The 24,992-nt window shown below is 37.5% G+C and overlaps 1 pseudogene; it reads left to right on the top strand.

Moving 5' to 3' along the window:
• Positions 1-345: 345 nt before the first annotated feature.
• Positions 346-24,992, top strand: part of LOC136391423 (eukaryotic translation initiation factor 3 subunit I-like) — a 47,107-nt pseudogene continuing 22,460 nt past the window's right edge.

The raw sequence follows: 24,992 nt of genomic DNA on the forward strand, positions 1-24,992 counted from the left end.
GATGACATTCTCGATGAGTTCAAGTTTGTGAAAGTCTTCTACCTCCCACCAACACAACTTCAATCTTGCAACCTATTATGCACAAAGCACTTGTTTTGCCACTGCTTTGAGGTGACTGAGAATACAATTCTAACCTTTTGAGAGTTTTGGAAAGATCACTACAACATCATGATATGTTTACGCATTATTGACTTGGCATGGCAAGAGGTTACAAGAAGAACCTTGAACTCAGCATGGAAAAAGTTATGGCCTGATGTTGTTGGAGATAGGGACTTTGAAGGATTCGAACCAAAGACCAAGACTGAGGTAGAAGTGTTGGAGGAGATTGTGTCCCTCGGAAAGTCGATGGGTCTGGAGGTAGATGAGAGTGTTGTAAATGAGCTCATTGAGAAACATGAGGAGGAACTCTCAACTGAGGAGTTGAAGGAGCTACAGATGATGCAACATACAGAGCTTCTGCAAGAGATTAGTAGTGAGGAGGAGGTAGAGTTGGAGGAAGTGATTTCTACAAGTGAAATTAAAGACATGCTGGTAATGTGGGAGAAGCATTCAAGTTTCATTGAAAAGAAATACCCAGAAAAAGTTTCAACTGGTTGTGCTTCAGCACTTTTTAATGCCACTTGTTTGTCACATTTCTGTAACATTTTAAAAGGCAGGCAAAAGCAAACTTCTTTGGATAGATTTTTATTCAAAATCCTGCAAGTGAAAGTGCCGCAAGTACAGCCAAAAAGGCAAAAACAAGTGGTGATTAAATGAAAAATATGTAATGTTAAGCTTAAGTTAATTTTAAAGTTAAGAAAGTGCATTGTTTTACAATTAAGTTTTTGTGGTTTCATTTTAAGTAAAGAAAATGCAGTTTTAATTTTGCTTAAAGGAAAGAAATGCAGTTTTAGTTTACATTTAGAGTTAAGAAAGTGCAGTTTCAGTTGACGTGTCTACAGTGCCTACATCCCTTCCTCTCTCCCTCCTCCTCTGCCATTCACCTCCGTTAGCTGCACTTGTCTGTCTCCAAGGTAAGAATACAGTACTAAATAACACTTTTTTCTTTTATTTTATATATTTTTTATGCATTGGTAAAGTATACATGTGTGTTTCTTAATTAAAACCCTGTCTTTTTCATAATTTAGGATGGTTGAGGGATGTTTCACAGGGATGGAATGGATTAAATCTATCTCAGTTATTTTAAATGGGAGAAATTTGTTTGATATACAAGTTGACTGACTTACAAGCTCAGTTACAGAACGAATTAAACTTGTATCTCAAGGTACCACTGTATAAAGAGGCAGCCAAAATGAAAAGACAAAGAAACATACCCTAAATGAAAGAAAAGTAGAAATTCCCAGTGAAAGAACTCAGTGACATGAAGGCAAACCATTTGAATGAACCTGTCATGAATAGAGAATACAATGTCAGATTTGAAGAATATTCTATGAGGAATCAACATCAGTCAGGTGAAGCAGAGGATCAAATCATTGATTTGGAAGACAAGGTAGCAGAAATGCCCCATCAGAGTAGCTAAAAAAAAAACCCAGAATTTAGAAAGATCAGTATAGTTTAAGGGACCTCAGGGACAGCATGAAGTCTAACAACATCCAAATCATAGGGATACCAACAATTAGGACAAGAAAGAGAGCGAGGCATTGAGAACCTTTTAAAATAAAATAATAACTAAAAACTTGCCTACTTTGGTGATGGAATTAGGCACCAAAATTTCAGGAAGCAAAGAAAGGCCTCAAGAAGATAAACCCACAGAGGTCCACACCAGACACATCATAATTAAAATGCCAGCAGTTAAATAAACAGAGACTGTTAACAGCAGCAAGAGAGAGACAGTTACATACAAAGAGCTCCCATAAGGCTGTCTTCTCAGTTCTGAACAAGAGCTGTTCAGGCCAGAAGAGATTGGCATAAACTATTCAAAGTGATGAAAAGCAAGGATTTACAACCAAAATTACTCTACCCAGCATGACTATAATTTAAAATGCAAGAAGAAATAAAGATATTCTAAGATAGGAAGACAATAAATGACTTAATTACCACCAAAACAGTATTAGAAGAGATTTTAAAGAAATTTCTTTATGAAGAAATAAAAAAATAAAGAGGATAATAATTATAAAGAATAAAATGGCAATAACTATATGCCTAGAAATAATTACTTTAAATGAAAATGGATTAAAGGCTCCAATCAAAAGACAGTGTAAAACTTAATGAATAAGAAAGCAAGACCCATAGTACGCAATCTACAAGAGACCCACCTCAGAATGAAAGACACACACTAGACTGAAAGTAAAGAAATAAAAAATTAGGCCCTGGCCAGTTGGCTCAGTGGTAGAGCATCGGCCTGGCGTGCAGAAGTCCCGGGTTCGATTCCTGGCCAGGGCACACAGGAGAAGCGCCCATCTGCTTCTCCACCCCTCCCCCTCTCCTTCCTCTCTGTCTCTCTCTTCCCCTCCCACAGCCGAGGCTCCATTGGAGCAAAGATGGCCCGGGTGCTGGGGATGGCTCCTTGGCCACTGCCCCAGGTGCTAGAGTGGCTCTGGTGGCAACAGAGTGACGCCCCGGAGGGGCAGAGCATCGCCCCCTGGTGGGCAGAGCGTCACCCCCTGGTGGGCGTGCCGGGTGGATCCTCGTCGGGCGCATGCGGGAGTCTGTCTGACTGTCTCTCCCCATTTCCAGCTTCAGAAAAATACAAAATAAATAAATAAATAAATAAATAAATAAATAAATAAATAAAAAGAAAGAAATAAAAAATTATTTCACACAAATGGGAACAAACAAACAGAATAGCTGGTGGAGTAATTCTTATACCAGACAAAATGGACTTTAAAACAAAGGCAATATTAGACAAAAAACGACATTACATAATGCTAAATGTATCAATGTAAAAAGAGGATATAAGCCTTGTAGACATTCATACACCCATCACAAGACCTCCTAAATATACAAAGCAAATCTCTGTGGATATAACTGAGAGACATCAACAATAATACACTCATAGCAGGGGATCTGAACACACCACTGACATCAATAAATAGATCTTCTAGACAAAAGAAAAATTAGCCTAGAAACGTTGGCCTTAATTAACACACTGGACAACATTGATTTAATTGATATTTTTAGAGCATTTCACCCCAAAGCATCCAGAATATACATTCTTTTCAAGCATATGGGACATTTTCTAGGATAGAACACCTTTAGGACATAACATAAGTCTCAAGAAATTTAAGAAGACTAAAATTATATCAAGGATCTTCTCCAAACACAGTGGTAGGAAAGCAGACATGAATACAGAATAAAAAACTGAAAGGCACACAAACACATGTAGGGTAAATAACACATTACTAAACAATGAATGTATTAACAATGACATCAAGAAAGAAACCAAAAGGTAACTTGAGATAAATGAAAATGAGAACACAACTTCTCAAAATCTTTGGGACACAGAGGAGGCACTCCTGTGAGTTAAATTCAGAGCATTACAAGCTTATCGCAAGAAACAAAAAAATCTCAAATAAACAATCTAACCTTACACTTAAAGAACCTTGAACAAGAACATAAAAAGAGCACAAACTTAGTAGAAAAAAACCCAATAAAGATCAGAGCAGAATAACAGATATAGAGTTAAAAAGAAAACAATACAAAAAATCTATGAAACCAAGACTGGTCCTTTGAAAAGATAAATAGGATGGATAAACCTTGAACTAGACTCTTAAAAAAAAAAGAGAGAGAGGATCCAAATAAATGAAATCAAAAATGAAAGAGGAGAAAGAACAACTGATACCACAGAAATACAAAGGATTATAAGAAAATACTACAACAAACTGTATGCCAAAAATTGGACAATTGTTAAGAAATGAATAAATTCTAAGAAACATACAATAAAAAAATGAATAAAGAAGAAACAGAAATTCCAAAAGACCAATTACAACTAATAAAATTGAAGCAGTCATAAAAAAAAAACTGCCAGGAATAAAGTCCTAAACCCATGGCTTCAGAGATGAATTTTACTAAACACTGAAAGAATAACTAATGCTTACCCTTTTCAAACTATTCCAAAAAAATCAAGAGGTAAACATACTCCCTAACTTATCTTACAAGGCCAGTATTATCTTAATTCTTAAATCACAAAAAGACACTACAAAGAAAGAAAAATTTAGGTCAATAATCCCAACAAACATAGTTGCAAGAATCTTCAACAAAATATTAGCAAACCAAGTCAAGCAATACTTTAATAAGATTATACACAATTATCAAGTGGGATTTATTCCTGGGAAGCAACATGGGTCCAATATATTCAAATCAACTCATGTGACATAGCACAGAAACAAAATGAAGGATTAAAATCATATGATCATATCAATAGACACAGAAATCTAGCACCTCTTCATGATAGAAACTCAGCCAAGTTGGGAATAGAGAAAATACATCTCAACATAAGAAAGGCCATATATGACAAACCCCAGATAATATCATACACAGTGAAAGGAAACTAAAAGTATTTCCCTTATTATAAGGAAGGAAACAGGGATGTCTCTTTCACCATTCTTATTCAACATGGTACTGGGAGTCCTAGCTATAGCAATCAGACAAAAAACAGAAGAAATAAAAGACATCCAAATTGTAAAGGAAAAAGTAAAACTGACATTATTTGCAGATAACATGATACCATAAATAGACAACCCTAAAAATTCTACCATAGAACTACTAAAACTGATAAAGTTAGTCAACTACCAGAAAACAAAATTAATATTCAAAAATCTGTTGCATTTATATACACTAATAATGAACTATCACAATATAAAACCTAGAAAACAATTTCATTTATAATGTCACAGAAAAAAATATATAATTTTTTATATATTTTGGAAACCTATAATTTTATTAACTAATATCACTCAAATAAGCTCAATTTAAAAAACTTGGATATTAAAAAACAAATATTTATAGATGAAATAAATAAATAAAATGAATATCTAAGAATAAGTATATCCAGGGTGCTAAAATACCTGTATTAAAAAAGTATAAGGCACTGGAAAAAAAATTGAAGAAGATACAAATAAAGGAAACATACATCTTGCTCATGAACAGGAAGAATTAAGATCATTTTAATGTGACTAATACACAAAGATATCTATATATGTAATGCAACTCCTATCAAAATACCAATGGTGTACTTCAAACAACCAAAATATTCAATACAAAACCTTATATATGGAATCACAAAAGACCCCAAATAGCCTCAGTAATCTTGAGAAAGAGCAAATTTATAGGTATCGCACTCCCTGATATCAAAATATACTACAAGGCTATAGTAATGCAACAGCATGGTACTAGTATAAAAACAGACATATATCAATGAACAGAAGTAAACTGACGTCTGTGGTCAATTAATATTTGACAAATGGGCAAGAACATAAAACAGGGGTAAGGATAGTCTGTTCAATAAATGGAGTTGGGAAAATTGGACAGATACAAAAGAATAAAATGAGACCACTTTCTTATACCATACATAAGAATAAAATTAAAATTAATTAAAAACTTAAATAATACACTCAAAACCATAAAAATCCTAGAAGAAAACAGACAGTAAGATCTCAGACATTTCTTGTAGCAATATTTTTTTCTGATATATGTCTTTGAACAAAGAAAAAAAAAGGAAGAATAACTAAATGGGACTAAAGCTAAAAGGTTTTTACACAGAAAATAAGCAACAAAATGAAAAGACAACCCATTAAATGATAGAACATATTTGCCAATCATACATTTGATAAAGGATTAATTTACAAAATTTACAAAAAAATTATACAACTCAACACCAAAGCAAACAAACAAAAAACAAGAAACAACCCAATTTTTAAAAATGGGCAAAAGACCTGAATAGACACTTCTCCAAAGAGGACATGTAAATGGCCAATAGACATATAAAAAGATGCTCAATGTCACTAATCAGTAGAGAAATGCAAATTTAAACAAGAATGAGATATCACCTCACACTCATCAAAATGGCTATCATAAATAAGTCAACAAACAAATGTCAGCCAGAATGTGGAGAAAAGGGAAGCCTCATCCACTATTGGTGGGAATGCATATTGGTACAGCTCCTGTAAAAAGCAGTTCAAAGTTATCTCAAAAAATGAAAAATGGAACTGCCTTATGACACAGAAATTCCATTTCTGCGAGTATATCTGAAGAAACCTGAAACACTAATTTGAAAGAATATATGCACCATTATGTTCAATGCAACGTTATTCACAATAGCCAAGATTTGGAAGCAGCCCAAGTGTCCATCAGTAGATGAGTGGATAAAAAAAATCTGTGATATATAGCCTGACCAGGTGGTGGTACAGTGGATAGAGTGTCGGACTGGGTGGTGGAGCATTGACCTGGGACACTGAGGACCCAGGCTCAAAACTCCAAGGTCACTTGAGCACGGGGTCACTGGCTTGGCTGGAGCCCCTGAGCAAGGCACATATGAGAAAGCAATCAGTGAACAACTGAAGTGCCACAACTACCAGTTGATCCTTCTCATCTCTTTCTTTTCCTGTCTCTGTTTCTCTCTTTTAAAAAAAATTTTTTTAAGATACATTTAGCCTGACCAAGTGGTAGTATAGTGGATAGAGTGTCGGACTGGGATGCAGAGGACCCAGGTTTGAAACCCCAAGGTCGTCAGCTTGAGTGCGGGCTCATCTGGTTTGAGCAAGGCTCACCAGCTTGAGCCCAAGGTCTCTGGCTTGAGCAAGGGGTCACTTGCTCTGCTGTAGCCCCCGATCAAGGCACATATGAAAAAACAATCAATGAACAACTAAGGAGCTGCAATGAAGAATTAATGCTTCTCATCTCTCTCTGTTCCTGTCTGTCTGTCCCTATCTATTCCTCTATCTGTCTCTTTCTCTGTCTCTGTCTCACACACAAAAAGATACATTTACACAATGGAATACTTCTTGGCCATAAAAAGAAGAAAATCTTACCTTTTGCAACAGCATGGATGGACCTGAAGAGAATTATGCCAAGTGAGATAAGCCAGTCAGAGAAAAACAAGTAGCATGTAATTTCACTTATATGTGGAATCTAGTGAACAAAATATACTGACAAACAATAGGAACAGACCCAGAAAACAGATTGACAACTATCAGAGTGGATGGTGGTTCTGGGTTGGGTGAAAAAAGTGAAGGAATTAAGCAGGAAAAAAATAAACCCTTATAGACATAGACAACAGTATGGTGACTACCAGAGAGAAAGGGGGATGGGGATGTTAGAAAAGTGTATAGGGGTGTTAAATGGTACTAGAAGGAGACTTGACTTGGGTTTGCAAATAAAATATAATATACAGATGAAGTTTTATAGAATTGAGCAAGGGGCCACTCACTCTGCTGTACACTTGAAACATAATTTTAGTAATCAATGCCACACCAATAAATTCAATTAAAAAGTTAAAAATAAAAAAAAAGGATGGTGCAATTATCTTGATAAAAGACAATGATCAAAATAATAATGTTAATGATAAAGAGGGGTGTGGCCAGATTCAGGAGACATCTCTGAATTAGAATTTCTGGGCTTCAGTGAGCAATTAGGTAACAGGATGACTATGAGATTCCTATGCCATACCACAAGAACAATGGTGGTGAAGCACCATATGTCAGTTAGGCTTAGGGGGAAGATACAAGTAACAGAAATCCAAAACCAGGAGAGATTAGCAACATAGAAGTTTATTTTTCTCTCAAGTGGTAGTCTAGAGCTAGACAAATATAGGACTTAGTAAAATGCTCCTTGGTGTTAGGGACTAACGCTTCTTTTATCTTGTTGATCTTATGAAAGAATTCCCTTCTCAATGTTACCTCATGATTCAAGTTGCTGCATCAGCTTCAGCCATCATGTCTTCATTCCAGTGATCAAGAAGGAAAAAATGGATGAAGAAGAGATACCAATGGCAGTCACTTAAAGAGGACTCACAGAAGTTGTCACAGGACCCAGTCACATATCATTTGAAAGAATAATCAAGAGGGGATCAAAAAGTAGTTGATATTATTTTGCATGGCCATTTGTCCAGTTAGTAGTTAGAGATGCTATTACTATGGTAGAAAGATACAGAAGATCCTGGGAAATGAGAAGCAGTCTCTGCCACAAACAAACAGGAAGCGGAAATGGGGAAGCAAACTTAACTTGGGGGAAAACAAAATTTGAGATTAAGGTAGTTATAGAAATATTCAATGAGAAACACCCAGAAGACAGTGAAGACATGTCTCCAGGATTTAGAAGAGAGATGTGAAGACATATATAGGAAGTTTACATTCCTTTCCTACCTCTTCCAGTTGTTGTGAAATAAACAAGGCTCTGAAAGTTGGCTAGTTATTCCAACTAAAAAGAAATTTTGTTGGCATGGCAATAAACTTATAACAGAAATTATTAAATTATGATTGTCAAAACATAGAGTAATTCACAAGGTTTACAGGTAAGAACTTTCTCCCAGGGTTGCTTAATAGCTCTGCTACTGATGCCTATGGGCCGGTCATGTTTTTCCCATGTCCGGTTTGGAGCTGACATTTTGCTTCATGATTTTGAGGCAATAAACATTCAAAATCCCTTATAGCAACTTCTTTTATAGACTTCACATACTAGTGCTTATGCTCTGTCAGGAATAACATGTTTTCATTACTGTAAAATTATAGAATTTCTTTTGAGAGACAGAACTCTTCCTGGATTTCATGGTACCTGGAAAGCATGGGGACCCCTACCTTGTCCCCAAGTGTGAAACCCTCAGAACAAAGGTCAATAATGTCCTCAAGTTGACCCTATATTCTTAAGGGGTTCCTCATTGTATTTCTGTGAGTTAAAAAATAATTTAGATACCTGGAGATAAATTCATATATTCTTTCCAGGAAGGAAAATAATAGACATCCAGAGTTGATCTTATGTTAAAGTTTAAAAGGTATTGGCCACCAGAGAAAGTCCAGAGAATAATTCATATGGTGAAAGGTCTGAAAGTCAAGTGCACGGGGTACACCTTGAGGAGTCTTTAAAAGAGAGAAGCTAATCTGAGTTATAAGTTTCAAATACAAGAAACATGAACAAAAAACACATTTATCTATAAAATGAAACCAAAAGAAAGAAGTTGCAATGTAGCAGGTTGAGCCCAAAATTTGGCAGCCTTTCTAACACTTGAAAATAATCCATAAGAAACAATTTTTTGTAAAGTAGAAAAATAGGAAGACATGTTTGATGAAGTAAAGACTAAATGACATCAATCAACACCCTATTTAATGATAAACACCAGAGTTCCATTCAAATCAGAAATAAAATAATGATGCTTATTATTGATAGTATTGTCTGACATTTTGCTGTAAGTTGTAGAGATTGCAATATGACAATAAAAAATAAGATAGATAACCACTGGAGAAAGGTGACAAAAAGTCATTACTTGCAGATCATATGATTTATATTTTTAACCAGAAATCCCAAGCAAGTAAAATGAAAAGCTATTTAAACTAATAAGAGTTTAGGAAGATAGCCAAGTATGAAAAAACATAGAAAATCAAGAGCTTGTCTATATATCAGTAGCAATAAATCAAAAAATATAATGGAAAATGACCCATTAGTAATGGCATGACAGATATCAATTTCCTGTAATACACCTAACCACTTGCTGTGCTAAGTGCAAGGGCACATAAGCAGAGTGAGAAGAGTCCATCTGATTCCTGTAAGTGCTCATTATCCCAATGAGAGCCATGCTTAGGCTGGGCTGGGCTCCAAGAGTGAGTCTCTAACCTGGTACCACGTCACTGATTTCTATGAAGGAGGAGGGGATAGGGAACACCGACTGACTGTGCAAGGATGTGAGCTATATGTGTTCTGGGAAAGAGTCTTATCAGTGAAGGCAGCAAATTAAGGAAACCTGAGCTCAGCCAGGAAATCTTGAAAATCAACACTGTCTTTATCAGCCAGAAATATTGCTGTTCTTCTGTTCAGCCAGCACATGCATTCTGAGAGCTCATAGCAAAGCCACCAGAAAGAAGAAAGAGACTGCTTCCAAGGCCACACAAGGGACACAAATTTTATTCCTCCTCACAAGTAAATTGCAAGACCTCAATTATGAAGTGTTAAAAAGTATTTTAATAAATATATTCATGCCATTTACTTATTCACTGACAGTTTTTTTTTGAGAATCTACTCTGCTGGTTACAAGTGCTGGGTATACAATGGAGAACTCTCGTGAAGCACAGTCAATAAATATGTAATCAAATAAATAAATCTATGAAAAATTAAGGCAAGCACTAGAAATCAGATAAGTGAAGGGCAGTGCTAAATAATCAGGGGCTGGGGGAGCTGAGCAATGATAGGTAGCCCGCTCAGGCAAGGATGGCAGAAAAAGGCAGCATTCACAGTGGGACTTGAAGTATCTTCCAAAGAGCCAGACAGTATTTTCAGAGGAAGAGACAACATGAGCAAAGGTCCTGAGTTCAAAAAGAGCTGCAAGCGTCCCAAGAACAGAAAGAAAGAAAAAAAAAAAGCCAATTTCATTATTTCATTAGAGACCAGTGGGCAAGGAAGAGAGCAGTACAGAATGAAACTAGACACAAAAATAATACATTATCAAATTTATGGTTGTAAAAAAATTACATTGGCGCCTGACTTGTGGTGGCGCAGTGGATAAAGCATCCACCTGGAATGCTGAGGTCGCCAGTTCAAAACCCTGGGATTGCTTGGTCAAAGCACATATGGGAGTTGAAGCTTCCTGCTCTTCCCTCCCTCCCTTCTCTCTCTCTCTCTCTCTCTCTCTCCACTAAAATGAATAAATAAATAAAAATAATTTTAAAAAATTACATTAGCTTCTGCATGCATGATGGAAGAAAACTAGACAGGGGGGAGTTTAGGGTAAGAGAGTCCAGGAGTTCAGTTTTGAACATAATACATTTAAGAAGGTTGTGAGATATCTAAGAAGGGCTGTCAATTAGGCAGTCAGCTATAAGAGCTTGAACTCCAAGGAGAGGTTTAAGTTAAAGATATAAATGGAACAGTCTGCACATCAATTGTTTAAGCCAAGAAAAGGACAAAATTGCCTAGGACAGTAGTTTTAATCTGAGTCACGACATTTGCCATATCTGTGTAGCACTTCTAAAAATCAACTAAAATGCACAGTGAAATCCCCATTTTAATCTCTTCCCAAGCAAGACTATCTGTTAAATCTCCTATTTAACCTGATAGATATATTCTAGTATAACAAGCATCTAAAATCAACTTTGATTCCATCAAAAGAATGAATATCATAACCCAGCAAATACTGACATAAAGAAGAGGAAATATTGAGAGAGCATATAAGAGAAATCTAAGACTGAGTAAAATAATTTGTATATTTAGAGTTGGGAAGAAGCAAAAAAAACCTGCAAAATGTCTGCAAAAATCGAGCAGCCAGAGAAGAAGCAAGTGAACCAAAGGAGTAGGGTGTAGCAGGCATTGTAATGTGCTACCCAAGGTCCCCTTAGGACTGAAGGATGTATTCCTTCCACCCAAGAAATTGCCCAGGGTTTCCCAGAGTATCCTAGTTGGGGGCAGCAAACTTAAAGGTTACTGGAACCAGGCAGGAAATGTAAATGAATGAAATAGGCCAACACTGAGAATGGATGGAAGCACATCCTGGTGTTTGTAAATGAGATGGCCACAGTTGAACCCTGTAAATCTCCCAGTTTCTAAAGAAGTTGGATATAGAGATTGGTTTTATGTGAAGGTACTGACTTTTTAAAATTTAGCAACTAATTAAATTTACACATATGCATTCATTTTGGTGGGTTCTTATTCGGGGCTAATCGATTCTCTGCATACCTGAGGGCTGGCCAGGTTGCATGGTTTCGCTTTTAGATCAGCGATTTCTAATCTGTGGTCTTTAATTTTTGACTGCTGTTGTATTTTTATGTGTTATGTTTGTTGAAATAAATTAGCCATAAAAATGTTAGCATTAGCTTGATTTTTAATATTAGAATTAAAAAGAAAAACAAGTCAAAGCTGTTAGTAAGAACAAGTGGACTTTAAGTATAAAAGGTGGGAAGCAGAGGAACAAAGATGATAACAGAAAAACGCCTGGTAATAAACAAAGGAATGTGCAGACAGAAAAAGAAATTAACTGTAAACGCATTTTGCTCCAAGTGAATTAGCCTGTTGGGGTTGGCATTAATTTTTATGTAAACAATTATCTCTATTGAGATCAACATACTGGCGCTGGCTAATTTACATATGACCTAAATAAGATCAAAAGTCTTACAAAAGAGCACAACTTGCCAACTTGACAGTTCACTAAAAGGGCTCTCTTTTTTAATTTATTGATTTTGAACATAAAGAAAGGGAGAAAGAGAGAGAGAGAAACATTGATATGTTGCTCTACTTATCTATGCATTTATTGCTTTATTTTTATATGTTCCCTGACAGGGGATCAAACCCTTAGCCTTGGTCTAGCACGATGACACTGTAACCAACTAGGCTACCCAGCCAGGGCCAAAAACTCTTTTTTTTTTTTTTAAATAAATTTTTATTGATGTTAATGGGATGACATTAATAATTCAGGGTACATATATTCAAAGAAAACATGTCTAGGTTATTTTGTCATTAAATTATGTTGCATACCCCTCACCCAGAGTCAGATTGTCCTCCGTCATCCTCTGTCTAGTTTTCTCTGTGCCCCTCCCCCTCCCCCTAACTCTCTCCCTCCCTCCCTCCTGCGTCCTCCCTCCCCCACCCCTTGATGCTTCCTGCTCCTCCCCCCCTTCTCTCTCCCTCCTCTCTCTCCTTTCTAAAAAAATGAATAAATAAGAAAAAAACAAAAACTCTTCTAATTGGATTTCTGTGTCTTCCTTCTGTGATCCTGTATGGCCAGTAGTCACAGTCATCACAGCCAGGCACATGAAGGTTCTCACTGATTTCAGACAGACAGTAGAGAAACAGCGAGCCAAAAACTGGTGGGCCATTCCTTTATTCTAGCCTCACAACTGGCTGGTGAGTAAAAACACACAGAGGGCACCAAAACCCACTCACACATTCTCCAGTTCCACAACCAGGAGAATCTTTTCCAGTTTTTCCTAGAATCAAAGGTCCCCTACCAGCCTCAGTCCCCTCTGGTTCTCCATCTCCTTCTCTCTACATGAACTCTGCAAAACATGGCTCCCTTCCTCTCCTTCTATTTTGGCTGCTTCTCCAGCACTTTGCATTCCCTTTGCCCTCACTCTCCAAAAAAATGGCCTTCTCTTCTTCCTCCTTCTTCTTCTTCTTAAAACTTTTTGGTTTGAAAACCCCTCCTCCAGTACACATTAGCATAACCTGGCAGCAGCATTCACCTGGGCAGCAGCCATTTTTAGTAATAAAAGTGAGCAAACATAAAAATCACAATTTAAAAACTTATTTGCCCAACAGACCCCTAGCCTTCACATTAAGACCAAATCTCCTCTCTACAGCCAGACTGGGGAATAGCAGGGCAGGGGACAGGATAACAGTGTAGCACTCTGGAGCAACATGGAATCTGTGCCTTCTACCTTGCTACTCCCTTGTGCTCATGGACAATCATTATCTTTCTAGCCTCTATTATTATCAGTTACTCAATATTATTCTTATTGCCTAGTAATTCCAACCTTTTTGCTGGATATTTGAAATAGGTTCTAATTAGCTTAACAAATTTATGATTGCCACTAATTTACCTACTTGTATTTTTAGAGGTGATCAAACCAAGATAAAAAGATCCACTCACCAGATGCCAGTGTGTACCAGGCACTGGATACCTGGAGATCCAAAAAACTGAAGACGCTCACCTGTCTAGAAGAGCTTCCATTCTAGTGGCATGGGATTTATTTGAGCATGCCAACTGAGAGATTTTCATCTCCCACTTCATTCCCCTCCCAGTGTCTATGTCCCCCAAGGCTGAACATTACATGGCACCAACCCTGGGATTAGTTATATGTTTGTTATTTCCAAGCCCTGACCCTTAAAAGAGTTTATACAGTATCTGCCTCTTCACCATACCCAAGGAGATTCAGATTCCTAAAGGGTATACAAATCTATATTTAAAATAAAAATCTCCTGGCAGATTTCTTATCACCGTGGCTAGAGTAGCCTGGTGCCTACCCCTTACTATACTCTATATCCCTTTAGCCTGACTATTTGTGCTAGTTACTGAATTGCTCGCCTCAGGGCCTGGAGATCAGAACCATGGCCCCAACACAAAGCGCTGTTCACAGAGACTGTTCAAAGCCATGGCTGCTCTGGATCTGCCATAACTTTAATAGATATTGAAATGAAGCACATTCTATTTTCTCCACAGGGAGAGTTCTTCCCCCCCCCCCCCCCCGCTCAGTTCAAAGGCTCCTTCTGGTACCCTGATAGCATAATAATTTGCTTTTCTTTCCTATTTATGCATGCTTGTGGACACAAACTCCTCGTTTTAGTCCTATTTCAATAAAAATTATTGACACAAACCTTACAATGAATGGCTCTGATGTAACTGATTGTTCCCCTGTTGAGTAATAATACTCATAAAAAGAAATGTAAGGCGCAAGAAGAATCAGAGAGTGGGCAGAAATTAGAATCGTAGAGGGAAACTATTTAGCATTTATAACTTCCATAAACTTAACCTTGTATTTGTGTCAGCTACTTTATAGTTTTCCAATTTACTTTTTAATTGAGTCCTTTTTTTAAGCCATGTTTGGAAGACATAATTCTAAGTCGTCTTTCAAGCCCTGTACCACTTTAGTTTGGTTCAATTGACTGTTCCTTGTATTTATTATTCTTGTGCCCAACATATATCACTTTCCATTTGGCCAACTGCAAATACAATTTACTAAGCATTGGGTCACTTACACAGCAGATCTTCATTGGTTTATATTTTATTTAGAGTGAGCCTTTCCACGTTTGCTGCTAGCCCTGATCAGTGCCACCTATCATACTGTTTTAGTTACAAAGACAGGAGTGATTCAAGTAAACTGATTTACTTGCTGACTATATAGTATAACCATATGATGTGAGGCTGTTGTTAGAGAAGCATAAATGTGAGTTAAGTGAACCAGATATGCTCCCAGACTCTCCAAAAACAGTACAGAAATGTAAAAGTTGTCCTTTCAGGCTTCTTTTTCAGTGCTGTCTCCTAGGAAAACCTTGGAATTGAGCAAGCTTGTTCTGGCTCTGCTACCCACATATACTGTGTGACCTTAGACTTTTTTCTCTAACCCTGCCTTCTATAGATTGCCTGATCCTGGAATTCCCAGAGAATGCTTTCTAAGAGAAGTTTCACTGTCATTTTCTGGAAAAATGAAATCAAGAAAAACTTAGACCATGGAGATGAAAGTTTATCGTTGTTTTTGGTGTTGTTAAAATGACACCAAGTCATGATTCTTCCTACTAGAAAACACTAAACTCTTTTGAGGTTTTCAGATAAGTGCTATGAAAATAGCTTTTACCACTGAGAAGGTGCCATTTGACCACTTGCAGTGTTCAGGGGTTTTATTCAACCAGTAGTTCAGTTTATAATTCTAATATACTCAGTCAGAACATACAATTATTCAGCCAGCTTTTTAATTCTCAGTTAATTTCTACACAAATTAATCAAATATATTTAAAAGATATTTATTAACTGAAGACACCTCTGATTTCTGTTTATATTGGCAAAGTTTTATTTAGAGTTGTTCATTTTTCTTATAAGCCTATAGCACTTTCCACACATATCTTTTATAGAGATCATCTGACTGTATTAATTATTTCTACTAGCTCATGATGGACAATTACATCATAATTGTTTTGTGTCAGTGACACAGTATGCAGTTGCCAAGCACCTATAATGTGACAAGCATTGTTGAAACTACTGGAGATACAGGGATGTAGAGATGGGTCTTTCTCACAGCTCATAATCAATTGAGATAGACATATTTGTAAACAGATCAGTGTGATAATGTATTGTGGGTAGCATCATTTAGCATAAGTAAAGCTACAAGTAACAGAAAAGTCATCTTAAACTGACTTTAAAAGTAAAGAAATTTTCCTTTCCATTCCATCTTTATTTCCCTTCTCAACTTCCATCTTACTCATTTGCCTTCCCTACAATTATTGGCTTAGTAAGCTGGAACAGAGATGCTGGTATCTGAAGAAGCAAGGTGGTGAAAGGGTGTGACATGGGGGGCAGATAACTGGAGCTTAGAAGATGGACAGATGGGTTAATTGCTCAGGCAAATAAGTAAATAACAGGAGGCATGTTTCTCAATGTTGAGGTATTCTATAAGAATGGAAAATGAGAGGCAGTAGAGAAACTTGAAATATTAGACTGAGGTGTTAAGCCTTAGTATGAACTTGTGGGCTTTCAAAAATATGTATTTAGATAAATATGGGAATAGTTGTTGATATAGAGCTATATATATACATACATAAATATAAATGTACATACATTTCCTAACTCTATCCTCTGAGAGAGTCTAGATATAGGAGCACATGGGTAGCAATGATCACATTGAATATCTAGATCAGGGGTCCCCAAACTACAGCCCGTGGGCCGCATACGGCCCCCTGAGGCCATTTATCCAGCCCCCACCACACTTCTGCAAGGGGAACTTCTTTCATTGGTGGTCAGTGAGAGGAGCACAGGATGCGGATGCATCCTGGAGTACTGTATATGGCAGCGCCACAAAGCCAAAAGCAGGCCCATAGTTCCCATTGAAATACTGGTCAGTTTGTTGATTTAACCTTACTTGTTCTTTATTTTAAATATTGTATTTGTTCCCGTTTTGATTTTTTTTACTTTAAAATAAGATATGTGCAGTGTGCATAGGGATTTGTTCATAGTTGTTTTTTTTTATAGTCCAGCCCTCCAACGGTCTGAGGGACAGTAAACTGGCCCCCTGTGTAAAAAGTTTGGGGACCCCTGAATGGTGGTTTCTAAATTCCATCCTTCACTAGAGTCTGGTCACAAGGACACATAAGGCAGACCCAAATTAAGGATCATTCTATAAAATGAAAATTTTATATTCTTTAAAATTTTAAGGACATAGGAGAGAGGAAACTACTGAGGAACTGATGAGACATGACAATTAGATGCAAATGTTCTAGCATAGGTTCCTGGACCAGAAAAGGACAAGAGACATAACTAGAACAGTTGGTACGTAATAAAGTTTGATCCTTATTTATATTAAAGGGTTCAAAAGTAAGACACTACTAACTCAACTGGTTTTAGCACTTGCAGAAGTCTAGTTATAAAGCTCACATTTTACCCAAATGTTTTGTTACCTTCATAGTGAACAGCCAATAAAGGATTTTTAAATAACACATCTGACTTCAGAAAGGTTGTTCTGTGTCTGTGAACATTATACCAAAGCCTCACTGCTAATGTTGATAAAATCAGGTTACATTTATATTAATACCAAATTATAATGGCTTAATACGTCCACCTGCCATATGGTAGCTCAAGATGCACACACACACCCATTACTTGAGTCTGCCATGTTCTCTTCATTCTAGTTTTTCATCAGGCCTCCAGGCTACAGCCCCTGGACATGATCTACTGTAGCTCCAGGACCACATTGGAGGATTAGAAAGCTGTGTTGCCACAAGTCTTAGTCTGATAGAGAATTCTCTCTTGATTCTCTACAGCAGGGGTCTCAAACTCGCGGCCCGCGGGCCGCATGCGGCCCACCAAACAATTTTGTGCGGCCCGCAGACTAATCCATGAAGTTCAAAATATTTTGGATAAAATTAAGTAAGCCTAGGGGCCTACTTGTATTTTTCATTTCTCTAGCATCCTAGCTAGATATTAGCTTAGTTAACAGCAGTTGTGATGTGAACTACAGTTTCTGGTCATTTTGTGACACTGAGTAAACTGCATGTACGATTGTGCTTGTTGTACTGATTATTTTTTGTTTTCAACTGCAGTGAGAAAAGTGTAGCATAACAGTTGCCTTTTGTAGACCTAGTGCGGCCTGCCGAACGGCTGTGATCTTGCTCTGCGGCCCACATGCTGAGTTGAGTTTGAGACCCCTGCTCTACAGCATGACTGAGACACAGATTGAATTGTTAGTACTGATAGTTTAGGTATAAAAGAAGGAAACAACATGATACCTAGTAATGTATTCATGGTACTAAATATGATACTCTAAGAGCCCATGGGCCTCACAATTACACTCCATGGTGTCTCCACCTGCCTAACTCCCAACCTGCCCCCAATACCGACTCAACCTCATTTCCACCACTATGTGCTCCATGTGTCCCTACAATCCAAAGTACTGGTCCACCTTCCCTGAAGCCCAGAGAGAAACCACACTTTCCCTCATTTCAACTGTTGGCCTGACTTCTCACTTTTCTTTTTTATCTCTGGATTTGTCTCTTCCAGAAGAGTGAGACTTACTACATGAGAAACCCTGACCATACTGTTAACTATAACTCCAACAGAATAATTATAAAATAATATGCCCTGAAACACCAGTAAATTTTAGGTTATCATATCTGAACAATGTGTAGGACACTGTTATGGGCTGAATTGTGTCATCCATATGTTAAAAATTACTTATATGTTGAAGTCCTAATGCCCCAGTACCTCAGAATGTGGCCTTTTTTGGAGATCAAATCTTTGCAGCAGTAACTAAGTAAAATTGCCATCATTAGTGTGTGTCCTAATCTAATATGACTGGCGTCCTTACAAGAAGGGGAAATTTGGATACATACACACATACACAGTGGGAAGATGACTTAAGACAGAAAGAAGACAGCCACCTACATGCCAAGGAGAGAGACCTGAAACACGTTCTTTCCTCAAGACCTTCAGAAGGAACTAACCCTGCCAAATCTCAGTCTCAAACTTGAAAACTTTATTTTTTTTTAATAAATTTTTATTAATTTTAATGGGGTGACATCAATAAATCAGGGTACATATATTCAAAGAAAACATGTCCAGGTTATCTTGTCATTCAATTATGTTGCATACGCATCACCCGAAGTCAGATTGTCCTCCGTCACCTTCTATCCAGTTTTCTTTGTGCCCCTCCCCCTCCCCCTTCCTTTCTCCCTCCTTCCCTCCCCCCCTGCCCCCATAACCACCACACTCTTGTCCATGTCTCTTAGTCTCGTTTTTATGTCCCACCTACGTATGGAATCATGCAGTTCTTGGTTTTTTCTGATTTAGTTATTTCACTTTGTATAATGTTATTAAGATCCCACCATTTTATTGTAAATGATCTGATGTCATCATTTTTTATGGCTGAGTAGTATTCCATAGTGTATATGTGCCACATCTTCTTTATCCAGTCTTTTATTGAAGGGGTTTTTGGTTGTTTCCATGTCTTGGCCACTGTGAACAATGCTGCAATGAACATGGGGCTACATGTGTCTTTACGTATCAATGTTTCTGAGTTTTGGGGATTGCTGGGTCATAAGATAGTTCTATTTTCAGTTTTTTGAGGAACCACCATACTTTCTTCTATAATGATTGTACTACTTTACATTCCCACCAACAGTGTATGAGGGTTCCTTTTTCTCCACAGCCTCTCCAACATTTGCTATTACCTCTCTTGTTGATAATAGCTAATCTAACAGGTGTGAGGTGGTATCTCATTGCCGTTTTGATTTGCATTTCTCTAATAGCTAATGAAGATGAGCATCTTTTCATATATCTGTTGGCCATTTGTATTTCTTCCTGGGAGAAGTGTCTGTTCATGTCCTCTTCCCATTTTTTTATTGGATTGTTTGTTTGTTTGTTGTTGAGCTTTATGAGTTCTTTGTATATTTTGGATATTAGGCCCTTACCTGAGCTGTTGTTTGAAAATATCATTTTCCATTTAGTTGGCTCTCTGGTTATTTTGTTGTCAGTTTCTCTTGCTGAGCAAAAACTTCTTAGTCTAATGTAGTCCCATTTATTTATCTTTGCCTTCACTTCTCTTGCCTTTGGAGTCAAATTCATAAAACGCTCTTTAAAACCCAGGTCCATAAGTTTAGTACCTATGTCTTCTTCTATATACTTTATTGTTTCAGGTCTTATATTTAGGTCTTTGATCCATTCTGAATTAATTTTAGTACAAGGGGACAAGCTGTAGTCGAGTTTCATTCTTTTGCATGTGGCTTTCCAGTCAAACTTGCAAACTTTATAACAGTGAGAAAATCAGTTTCTGTTGTTTAAGACACCCAGTCTGAAGGACTTTGATACAGTAGCCCTAATACACTAATACAGACATTAAGTTTTAAAGGTGTCAGGCTAAGTCCCATTTTTTTTTAGTCTTTCTTCCATTGGTAAACAGAAAATTAACCTTTGAGTCTCAGTAGTTCCACGTTTTTAGCCAATGACTACTAATAGAAAAATGGAATTTTCCACACAAAAAAATAGTACACAGGCATAAATCATTCTAAATCTGAAATTTACACATATAAAAAAATTATTTCTAACCCCATTTCCTTCCTCTACCAAGAAAATAAAAGCCAGTAGAGTCTCCAAGACACACTGGCGTAACCATAAATAGCCATTTGTCTTTCTAGACAAAATACTAATCATCGCAGTGTAAAAAAAACTACCTCATAATTTTAAGCAGTACCTTTACAAACATGTAAAACATAACAAAGGAATGATTTGCCCCAGAGAGAAATTGAAATCTCTATCTCGAACAAAGATAAAAGCAATTTAAAACTTCAAGGTAACAACAATGCTCATATTCTACCTGTCAGGGAAGAGCTGAAGTTTACTCAGGGTGCCCCCTGTCATTCCATGGTATATCATTTGTATCCAAATTATTAATGAATGAAATAAATAGAACACAAGAGGGAATTTATTTTTTACTCTGCTAAGAGGATGAAGCTACATGTAGTGTGAATCCAGATTTCCTGAGCACCAGCCTATTTCTCTCCACCTAAGGCCGCCATTACCCCAGCCTCCCCCTTACCTCAGGTTGCAGCACTTTTATTTACTCAAGCACACACATCTTTCCTATTTATTTCCCCTAGCTTGCATCATTGCCTTTCCCTTCTCTGCTGCTGTAAGGATGACATACCTCTGTTCTAAGTTGGGATGCTCCGTTTCATCCAATCAGAATGACAAAAAACCCATCAACACCCAGAACATTAGTATGCAAAGTGTGGTAGATGGAAACAATGGTGGCAAATAAGGTCATATGAGGGAGTCTACAAATAAAATTTTTAATTTTAATAGATTTTTTAAAAATTTAAATGTGCATTAGCAAATATAGAACTGGCATGTTGAATCTTTAAATTCTAACATAAATGAACAGATCGAAGAAGAATTTTGAGGTTCAAGAGAGTCTTCTAGGTGACCTTGAAATCAAACCACATTAGATTTTACAAATCTAAGTGCTTCTTCTGACACACTCAACCACTGAAATAGTGCTGGTCTCCTTGCTCCCAAGTCTCAGAGCACTGTGTACCTCTCCTTCTCAGCACTCAGCCCAATTAGAACTCATTCTTTGTGAAACAGTTTGTCAAGTGACCATCTTTACTACTAGACTGTTAGCTCTGAAGATGGTCCCATGACTGTTTACCACTGTATCCTTAGCTCTCAGCAGAGTCTCTGGTACATGTTAGCATTCCTTAAGTATTTGTAGGATAAGTACCAGAAAAAATAAATGGATAAGAAAAGCCTGATTCTGCCTGACCTATAGGGGTGCAGTGGATAAGGCATTGCCCTGGAATGCTGAGGCTGCCGGTTTGAGACCCCTGGCTTGCCTGGGTTCAAGGCACGTATGAGGAGCAACTACGAGTTGGTGCTTCCCATTCCTCCTTCTCCCTGCCTTTCTCTCTCTCTCTCTCTTCTCTCTAAATCAATAAATAAAATATTTTTTAAATAGCCTGGTTCTGATTAGATGACATGCCAATCACTTTCCTAAGAAGATTTCTGAGCAAAAGAAGGAAACCATAAATTGAGAATTACTCCCTTCAACACACACACACACACACACACACACACACACTGAATTAACAAGTGCACAGTGTGGGGAAAGAACAATGGGCTCAGAATTACAAGATCACAGTCTGAGCCTTTACTCTGCCAATAGCCAAGAACTTGAGTGACTTCTATTTTTATCTCTGAAGTCCTTGTTTTCCCATGTGCAGGATGAGTGAATGTTCTCTAAAACGTGTCCCTATTCTAGGTGCTGTGCAGTCAAGTGAACATAGTTCAAGAGTTTCCTTAAGACTGCACCCTCCTTTTTCTCTTCCTGTGTATGCATGTTTTCAACAATTATTATTTAGGATTCAAGCTTCAATCATACAATGCTATCTTCAGTGGAGACTATGTCAAATAACTGGCTAGAAGAGAAACATAAAATCCTATGGGTTCTTCTGGTAAAAATATAAATGAAGCAGCCACTGCAGAAAACAGTTTGTCCTTTCCTCAAAAAGTTAAATGCAAAATTGATTACCATGTGACCCTGCAATTCTAGTCTTAGGTATATACCCAAAGGAACTTAGAATGATATTGGAATAAAAACCTGTACATGGATGTTCACAGTAACATTATTCACAATTGTTAAATGTTAATACAATCCAACTGAAAAATAGATAAACAAAATGTGGTTATATCCATACAAAGGAATATTATTCAGTCATGAAAAGAAATAAAGTACTGATATGTGCCTCAACATGGATGAACCTCAAAAACATGCTAAATGAAAATAGGCACACAGGCCATGTATTATATGACTTAACTTATATAAAATATTCAAAAGAGCTAAATCCATAAAGACACAGAGCAAAGTTGTAAAAAGGACAGAACAGTAGTGGCTATAATACAGGGCTTTCTTCTCCATGATGAAATGTGAATGCACTAAATGCCACTGAATTGTATATTTTAAAATGGTTACTTTTATATTATATGAATTTTACATCAAATTTTAAAATTCTATGGGTTTTATTTTTTTAAAGGTACAATAATCTTTCCTCAAGTATCACTGGATATCAAAGAAAAGCTTTTATAAATCTATAAAAATTGATGACAAGAATCTTAGGCAGGAATGAACAATTTTCTAACCATGCTGATAGCCTTCTGGGCTTAAGATGTGGCCCTTGATATCATTAAAGCCATCAAAATCCAAAAATTCGCCCTGGCCGGTTGGCTCAGTGGTAGAGCATCGGCCTGGCGTGCAGAAGTCCGGGGTTCGATTCCCGGCCAGGGCACACAGGAGAAGCGCCCATTTGCTTCTCCACCCCTCCCCCTCTCCTTCCTCTCTGTCTCTCTCTTCCCCTCCCGCAGCGAGGATCCATTGGAGCAAAGATGGCCCGGGCGCTGGGGATGGCTCCTTGGCCTCTGCCCCAGGTGCTGGAGTGGCTCTGGTCTTGACAGAGCGACGCCCCGGAGGGGCAGAGCATCCCCCCGGTGGGCAGAGCGTCGCCCCTGGTGGGCGTGGCGGGTGGATCCCGGTCGGGCGCATGCGGGAGTCTGTCTGACTGTCTCTCCCTGTTTCCAGCTTCAGAAGAATGCAAAAAAAAAAAAAAAAAAAAAAAAAAAAATCCAAAAATTCAAGCCTACTAATAATAATAACTGTTGTGTACTCATATGTATGCGTTTAGAAAGCCCTTCTGGAGCTGAGTAGTTCCAGCCAACTCTCCTCCATAACTTACAAATGCTATAGTCTATGGATGTGCCTAATGTTGATATAAAACTAAAAACTAAGTTAAAATGATCTGAGAAACCGATTATTTTCTTCATAAACACAATAAGTAGTCCGAAACTCCAAACCAGTCCCCTAGTCCTTCAGTTGGAGATACACAGACGCCCGCATACAGAGCTCTAAATTCGTACATGTTTAAAAGCTCCAAACTTAGAAGAGTTATACTTCTGAGTATAAAATGGGTTTTGCTTTAAAAAAATAGTAGCATACACAGAGATTTTCCCTATGCTCCCACCCTTTGACAACACCGCACAGTTCTGCTAGGCCCAGAGCTGCCATGATTCCACATGCCAACAACAGCACCGGTGTGAAGAAATAGGCAGGCCCAGACAGGCTCAGTCACCAGCTGAATGGGCCCGTCCAGACCAGTACTAAATACAAGCTTCACACTTTACAGAACTTGAAGACAAAATCCCCCTTTGAGCGCAGTTTCTAAATGCTTGGTGAAGTGGCTCATTTAATCAGCTTGAGAATGTCTTTGGACAAAACATTAATGTTTTGCCACATGACTTGCTTTCTATTTTTTTCATAATTACAAAAGCAATGCAGTTTTCTGTCAGAAATTTTGGAGGAAACAGAAATGTGGAAAAAAGAAAAATGACTCAGAGGCCCAAACTCCAAAACAAAACACTATTAACAGTCTAACCACTAATTTCTATTCTATGTCTGATGATTTAGTAAACTTTTGGTACTCATTTTTCATTTTATTGTTTTTTCTCTGCAGTTGAAGTAAGTCTTCTCAGGTAATAAAATGGTAGTTGTTCATTACCAGATACTACAGTTTCTGTTAAATGTGCTTCCAAAAGTATTTTTTGGAATAGTGCAACCCTTTTAGATTAAACCAGTCTTATTTTATAATCCCCTCTTTGCAAGTTCCAGGTTGTAGGTCACCTCCACAGGGATATCTTCCTAATTCTCCAGATCAGCTCAGATACCCGCTCATGTGCTCTCACAGCTTCCTTTCTCTGCCTGCATAGCATCTATCACAGATAACCATGTAGATCAGGGGTAGTCAACCTTTTTATACCTACCGCCCACTTTTGTATCTCTGTTAGTAGTAAAATTTTCTAACCGCCCACCAGTTCCACAGTAATGGTGATTTATAAAGTAGGAAAGTAACTTTACTTTATAAAATTTATAAAGCAGAGTTACAGCAAGTTAAAGCATATAATAATAATTACTTATCAAGTACTTTATGTCAGATTTTCACTAAGTTTGGCAGAATAAATCTTTATAAAACAACTTACTATAGTTAAATCTCTTTTTATTTAAACTTTGGTTGCTCCGCTACCACCCACCATAAAAGCTGGAATGTCCACTAGTGGGCAGTAGGGACCAGGTTGACTACCACTGATGTAGATCATCAGCTATTTTTCTCAACTA

Source organism: Saccopteryx leptura, chromosome 2 (assembly GCF_036850995.1).
Source record: "Saccopteryx leptura isolate mSacLep1 chromosome 2, mSacLep1_pri_phased_curated, whole genome shotgun sequence".
Classification (NCBI taxonomy): domain Eukaryota; kingdom Metazoa; phylum Chordata; class Mammalia; order Chiroptera; family Emballonuridae; genus Saccopteryx; species Saccopteryx leptura.